Source organism: Rhinopithecus roxellana, chromosome 1, assembly GCF_007565055.1.
Source record: "Rhinopithecus roxellana isolate Shanxi Qingling chromosome 1, ASM756505v1, whole genome shotgun sequence".
In the NCBI taxonomy this organism is placed as follows: domain Eukaryota; kingdom Metazoa; phylum Chordata; class Mammalia; order Primates; family Cercopithecidae; genus Rhinopithecus; species Rhinopithecus roxellana.
Window position 1 is genome coordinate 33544394 of NC_044549.1, and position 8131 is coordinate 33552524.

An 8131-nucleotide genomic window follows, 5' to 3' on the forward strand; every position below is an offset into this window, starting at 1 on the left:
GATGAGCAAACTGAGGCTCGATGAGTTTAAATAAATTGCCTATTGTCCCATAAACGGTAAGCAGGAGCTCTGAAATGTGAACCCAAGTTTAGAACAGCCTACAAAACGTGATGCTATCCTGCCTCTTTCATTTTCTACCCATACCTTCAGTTTTTTCTCTTCCTTCAATTCCTTTTTGCATTTCCCACGTTCATAGAAGAGTTTCATTTATTTGTTCAACCAGAGTACTTATACTTTCAGAGTCCTACTGTCTGGAATAATTGTGTAACAGTACTTTTTGCTTTTCTCAATAGGTCCTTAAAGTCCTTTATTATTTTTCTTGTATAAGTCATGACTTACACAAATCTCTCCATCATGTGCACAACATTTGTCACCTGTGCGCTGGTAAAGCTGAAATACAGCCACTTGAGCAACCTAGAGTTGACCCTGAGGAGCCATCCCAACCCTGCGTTGTACCTGTCTTCCTAGGACCTCAGGCTTTCTTCCCTCTGTGAGCTTCAGTCACCAGATGGCGCACTAAACACACACACCAGAGAGGACCTAACACTCCACCACCTCCATTAGTCCCCATCCCACACCCAGCGCCTTCCCCCAGTCTCTTCTCACACACAGATACATACACACACACTGGCAAAGTGGGGCTTCTCATGCTTGTTTTCATCTCAGTGCCCAAACCCTTACCTGGGGCTTCAGAAAACCCTCCTGAAGAAGTCTGGAAGGCACATACCTAATAAGAGCAATGATAAATTCTCATTCATTCATTTCTGGGGAGGCCTATAATGATTAATGGCTTGTAATGATTCTCAATTCCAAGTCTGTTATTTAAGAGCTCTGTATTTTCTAAGTCCCCCATTTAGATATTTCTATTTTTCTGCAATCTAAGAAAGAAACAATTAACCAATTAGTGCTAGGGGTTGGGCAGGGAGGGGGGTGGTGGGGGTTAGTGATATCTGAAAGGAAGACATTAATGTTGAGTCAAAAAAAGATAAAAGGAAAAAAATTTTAAAGTAGACTTTAGAAATGCTAATGTGGGAATTATGTGACAGGAAACTACCTGAGATTGGTTTTGTAGTAATTTGTGGGGAGGAAAGGAAAGAATGCACAAACCAGAACTGCTTTAGAGAAACTAGAGTGGGGATAGTTATCTGATGAAAGTTGGAGTGAATGTAAGAAGGCATCCAAAAAGGAGTGTGCTAACTGGTCAGACCCACACTAATCCAAGAGTTCAGCGACCTGGGACCAAGGCTCAGCGTAACACACTGTGCCAGGCAGGCTAGAGAAACCAGGGTTTCTCTAGCTGTTGGTTCTCATGCTGTTGGTTCTCTTGCACAAAGTAACTCTCAGGGATGTTACTGAACTGAATTCAAAACATTGTTCTATTGCTCAAAAAAAAGCATTTGCTTAAGAAGAAACAAGAATAAAAAGAAAAGGAAGGAAAACAATAGGCTCTTCTGTGTGATTTTGGAGGGAAACCACCTCTCCTGCTCTGTGATCATCAGTATCCCCAGCAAGAAAATTCGCCGAGCCATTTTATCACACCTTTGTGGCAGAGACACAGATACTCACACTGAGGATGCTGCTATGTTTTTCTTTTCCATTTGCAGAGCTCTATCAAATGTTCAGTCTTAGGCTGCATTTGTGTCCTTCAGAATGAAAAAAGAATTCTCTTTCTCAGTATTTGCCATGTAGGACAGACTAAAGAAATCAGTTGCCAGGTCAGAGAGAAAGCCGAGGATGACTATGAATGCAGGGTGCTGCTGCAGCCCAGGTGATACCAGTGAACTGGGGGGTTCCCAGGTGTCAGTGGGACCTTGACCCCAGCTGGTGTCCAGGCTCTTGACACCGTCAAAAGAATGAATTCAAGGATATTCTAACCTGTCACGTCATGAGTCTCCTCAATTGCGATGACCATGCCTTTTATGGGAGCTGCCGGGGACCTCAAGGCCCATCAGTCCTCAGTTATGGCCATTATGGCACTGGCTTTCCTCCTCTCCCCTTCAGAGCTGAGGGCAATTCCTTTTCCAATGGCCCTCCTGCTTGCAGTGAGGAAAGGGTCTGGGTGGGCTTCCTTGGCTGGCACAGTCCTTGCTCCAGTGTCCTGACTTCTCACACTTGGAGCAGCACCGTTGCCTGCAGGTTTGCTATTGAGCCTGTTTGGTCTGCAGTGAAGAGTCTTTCTGGGTGACCCTGAGATTGCAGGGGACTCTTTACAGTGACTGCTATCATTTGGGCTGGCTGTCTATCCCATTTTTTGCCATTCTGGGTCGTTTCAGCCATTTCAGTCCTTCAGCCAATAGAGCCCTGTCTCTATTATTGAATACCCCCAAAGCCACATCAAATATGTCATTAATAGGCATGTAGTGCCCCAAAGCCAATTTCTATAATGTTCTTCTTCTGTCAGGTACTGACTGGCTAATAAAGTGTGTCTCTAGTACAATTTGGCCAGCATCAGTACTGAGATCAATATTAGCATATATTCTTAGGGTCTCCACAAAGGCACTCCTGAAACAAAGCTGAATTTCCATCCTTTTCTTATTTCTTTTTTTTTTTATTATAGTTCACAGGCTTAGTGGTATATTGTTTCATTCCCTCCACTAAACAAGTCACCATATGATTTTTCTTAGATCAACCTGGCTCTGTTGATAGTTCCAGTAAGTGTCATTGCTAAGCATGGATGTGGCCCCCCACAGTGTATTGTTCAAGATCCCCAGCAGACAAGTTGTAAGCATAAGCCTGGGCCTCTACCCAAATACACTGCTTTTCCCCAGGGGTGCAAATCGTGGACAAGATAATATGAATATCTCCCCAAGTTAACTCAAATAAGCCCAAAACTCCTCCATGAATTTAGTTGGATCCTCTAAAGATCGGCCCAACCTCTGCCTGCATTCTGCTAGATCACACCCTGAAAGAGGTACGTGTACCCAGATGATCCCAGCATCTCCTTTGGCCACCTCTCTAAATGAGCATAATGTAGAACGGTCAGGAAGGTAAGAGGTGCCACGGCAGGTAACCCCAGCAGGGCTCTGTTCCTTTGGCAGGGAAGCATATATTTGTTTGTCAGGAGATAGACTTGTGGGAGTTTGGGGGCTGGAGATGGTAGAACCAGCAGAAGACTGGGGAGTCGAAAGTGGATTTGGGTGAGATGGAGGAGCTGAGGGTGCTGGAACTGGGTCTGGATTAAGAGGTGGGGGAAGGCTCTGAGGAGGTGCATTTCCCTAAAGGGGATCACACAGGATATCTGGTTCTTCATTTGGTTCCCCTAAAGGAATATGGGTGTAACAAAGGCAGCAATTCCCACAAAGATCAGGGTTCTGATACAAGCCATGAAGGTCTATACATATGGTATTTCAGTCCATTTCTCCTGATGTTTACAAAAAAGATATAATTGTAAGATGGTATTAAAATTCAGGATCCTGTTCTCTGGCCATTGCACTCTATTTTCTCAAAGAGAGTTACCCATGGTCTTGACTTGTCTTGGGCATGACTTGAAAGAGAGAAGAAGGGGGAAATAGCAGTATGGTTCTCTCATGGAGAGACTGGTCCCAGCATTTATGAAACTCCAGGTGTAGGAGTGTAGTCCTTATGACTAGCCAGCTCCAAGGCCAGGCCAGGGAGACAGGCTTCCTTGTCCCCATGGCTGGCTGCCTTGGTATCCAGATATCCCTGGACCCCTATTGTTGCCCAGGTATCCATATCCCCCTGGGGCTTTGAAAATGGGAAGACTTAATATGACTTGTGGGCCTAATTTGAAAGCACAAAGCCTGCCAATATTCATGTGAATGTTTATCACCAAGTAAAACTTGGGAGTAGAGATGATTCAGCATGGCCAATAAACAAGGACCTTGAAGGAACCCCTTAAGAACCATAGGCCTGGATTTGGCATTCCAGAGGGCAATGTCTCAGAGGCGTTTCTGTATCCAAAGAGTTCACTTAGCTTTTGTGTGAAGTATGAGGAAGTAACATGAGAAGAGAAAATCACAAAAGCAGGGTTTAAAGAAAGACAGGAAAGAGAAACCAGTTCCCAACCAGAGTCCATGTCTTGGTGCAGCTGGTCCCTTAGGAAAACGAAAGACCCTTTCCAGGAAAAAGTCATGGTGCTCCTTGGAAGCTGTCTAACCACTGCACAATATGGAGTTTTACCCTATCAGCCTCATTAGCCTCCTGTCAGGCAGGACCCTGGTGCCTCAGAACAATTCAGCATAGATCATAACCTTCCCTCCTCTACTTGTGGTCACTCAGGGTGAACCGAGTTTTCCAGCAGGAAGGAGCAGATGTGCTACAGCTGAGGGGAGTTAGGCTGTAGTTAGTTCCAAGGAACATGGGAGAAAGTAGTAGTAACTCCAGAGAACAAGAAGACTCTGACTAAGGTCAGAGTGGGACTTAGCAACTGCTGGTGCTTCTCAAATGGGGATGACAATGCTCCAGCTCAGATTGCCACGAAGGTGATGCCCAAGGGCTTGGGGAGCTCCCTAAATGCTGGTGAGAACTTAACTCTAGTCAGGTCTAGGCTCTTGACACCATTGTGAGAATGAATTCAAGGATGAGTTGGAAAATAGTGAAAGTATGGAGATTTACTGCAAAGAGAAAAGTACACACTCAAGAAAAGGGGGTATGGGCATACTCGAGAGAGTCACACATTGGGGTTTGGGGTTTCTATCTTTACCAATTTCTTTAACTAAGATGTGTGATATTCATGAAGATTCCTGGAAAAGGTGAAGATTTCTTGGAACTGTGGTGCCACCCATTTTTACATCAAATATGGGTGTTCCCAGAACCATCATGGCACTTGTGGGTGTGTGATTTAGTATGTTAATGAGTATATAATGAGGTCCTAGGTAAAACCTAGGTCAAATCCAGCTCCATGTTGGGGCCAGGTGGTCTTAGCCAGCTTAGTCCATTGGTTTTTCAGGATTCTTGATCCCTGTTTTTTTGTTTTTTTTTTTTTTTGTGAGATGGAGTCTTGCTCTGTCTCCGAGGCTGGAGTGCAGTGGTGTGATCTTGGCTCACTGCAACCTCCGCTCCCGGGTTCACATCATTTCCCTGCCTTACCCTCCCGAGTAGCTGGGACTACAGGCGCCCGCCACCACACCCAGCTAATTTTTTTTTTTTTTTGTATTTTTAGTAGAGATGGGTTTTCACTGTGTTAGCCAGGATGGTCTCAATCTCCTGACCTCGTGATCCACCTCAGCCTCCCAAAGTGCTGGGATTACAGGCATGAGCCACTGCGCCCGGCCCTCTTGATCCCTGTGTTTTCAGGATCTTATTAGGCCATAGCTTCCGAAGCTATTTCAAGTTTCCTTTTGCTAGTCATGTGAAACTGCTGCCTGGAATTTTCTGATCTCCTCCAACCACCCTGTATTATTCCCTTCTCACAGGGAGGTTCTGAGAAAGTGTAAACCCCTAAAAGAAGCACTCAGTATTGTCCATGAAGTGTCAACAAAGTCACATGTTTAATCCAAAATTGAAGGAAATGTGTAAATAAAATTAAAAATAAAAATAAAAGTTACCTAATGGGATAATGGTCAAAGCTCTTGAGAACAGTTGTTAATGTTCTTTCTTTATGCATTTATTTTTAATTACTTAGAGTTTGCTGGGGAAACCTTGTAGGCACGTTTTTTTCCTGTAGAAGTTTGCTTAATTAAGAAAATGTCCATCTGCTAGTGAGAACAAATTAAAGATCTTACCCTAGCAGAAATTAAGGAGCTGTGTGAATGGACCAGAGATTCATTTTGAATCTCCAAAGTGAATGATTTGAAGTTCAAATGTTTATTGGTTGCTATTTTATGTAAAAGATGTGAACTTGTGGGCATATGAATTTGCTGGTCAGGGGATTAGTGCTTAGGTCTGGAAGGGGTGGATTTAAAGTCTTTATCATTGGTCATTTAATGCATGCGAAAAATTTACATCAATCAAATTTGAAGGAGAACATTCTGATTGTACCTCTCTCTGTGCCCTTAGGTATGGCCAATAAGATAAAGATGATACAATTTTTTTCAACCCTTCTCTCAAATGTTTGGCAAAAGTGCAGACTTTGCACCGAGAATGATACAGAACCAAGCAGCCTCTCCCCCCTAGAAGTTCACAGCCCATTGGAAAAGATAAATATTATACTCTCCACAGCAGTGCTGCCAACTTTCTCTGCACGTAAAAGTTCAGTACTGACTATGGCTGCAGGCCGTATGCACAGAGTTCATTTCTGTTGGAGAATTTGCCTCTTCAATTCCTTGAGCAGGCTTTCCACTGAAGGAGGCTTGCCATGGCAGCAACTGTGTGTCACCTGTAAGATCTTGCTTGGATGTCCTTTTGGCTCTAGAGTCCCCAAGAGTTCCAGATACTCTTGGCTGGCAGACAAGTGCTGTATCTCATTTTCCCAGTCCCAATCTTGGCCCTGCACCAGTCTTGCTAGGATTGCCCTATCCTTCAGTGGTCAGTTCACTGTACTGACCTTGCATGGCAAGTCTTGAACACATCACTTAGAATATCGCCTTACATAAGAAAGTGTGAACCAACAGGATGGCAGCTCATTCATTCGACAAATATTTACTCAATGCAAGGCACTATTCTACTCAATAGGGATACACCAATGAACATTCCCTGACCCCAGGGAGCTTACATTACAATGGTGGGAAACAGACAATAAAAATAAAAACAAATATACCTAAACCTACATACGTACTTAAAATAATTTTTTTTTTAAAGGAAGGGAGTAAAAGTTGATGAAGGGGAAGAGGCCATTTTAGATACCTTTATCCAAAGAAAAGGATTTTAAGTGAGAATGGAAAGCAAGTCACTCAAGTATTGGGAGAGGGGAAGAACATTCAGAGTAGAGGGAACGGTGAGTGCACAGGCACTGACACCAGGGCTATTTGACAAGCGTGTTCCAGAAGAGCAGTGTTGGCAGATTTTAAGCAAGTATGTAGCAAAGCTTGATATGTGACTGAAAAGGAATGCTAGGAATGCTGCCTGGAGAATAGAGTATGGTGGCAAGAATGACAACAGTTAACCAGCTGCTGAGGAAGATAATGCAGTGGTACAAGTGAAAGTTACAGTCTAGTGAACCAACGTGCTAGTAGCACGGTAAGTGCAGAAAAGTCACTAGATTTGGTATATATATTCTGAAGACAGTGGTGACAGGAGCAGTTTGGGGCAGAAAGAATCAAACATTTTGTTTGAAATTCCTGTCAGACACTCTGATACAGATGTCAAGCAAGCAGTTAGATACATGAGACTGGACTTTGAGAAGGACTGAGGCTGGAATTATAAATTTGAGAGGCTATTTAAAGCAAGCTTATCCAACCCGTGGCCCATGGGCCACATGCAGCCCAGGATGGCTTTCAATGTAGCCCAACACAATTTGTAAACTTTCTTAAAAGGGAGTTGTTTTTTTTTTTTTTTTTTTTTTTTTTTTTTTTTTTTTTTTTTTCTAGCTTATCAGCTCTCGTTAGTGTATTTTATGTGTAGCCCAAGACCGTTCATCTTCTTCCAGTGTGGCCCAGAAAAGCCAAAAGATTGGACACCCCTGATTTAAAGCCTAAGGCTAGAATAAATTACTTAGGGACTGGTAGAGGAAGAAAAAGAGTAAAGGACATGAAAGAGGAACAGCTAGTGTGATGGGGGAAAGGCAGGAGCACGCAGTGTTTTTCAGTGTCCGGCAGCTGGGACCATGTTACTTCTTTGGCCCTTTCTCCACAGGTCCTTGCTACATGTGTCCAGATTCAGCTTATTCATCAGTGTCCAGGCCCTGCATCACCTCCTCCACAGGGTTTTCCCAGATGCTCCAACCCAGACAGCTCCATCTTCTCTGAGAAGCAATTCTGTAGAGCATCACTCCTCTGATCTTTTTGTACTTCACGCATAGGTTCATGTTCTTCTAAGCAGATCTTTAGCTTCTAAGAACACGGATTATTCTTACATTATTTTTCATCCTTCTTATTATTCTGGTATATAGTAAAGGTACAAAAATTTTAAGTGCATGTCAATCAAATACATTTAAAAACAAAGATGGAAAAACCCTAGAAGCCAACTCAACTATGAATTATCACTTTAAAGGGGGAAAGAAAAGAAGAAAAAAACTTGACACTGCTTTTGAACCAGGGAGTCTCTTTAGCCTCTGTGTACTAAATAATAAGAG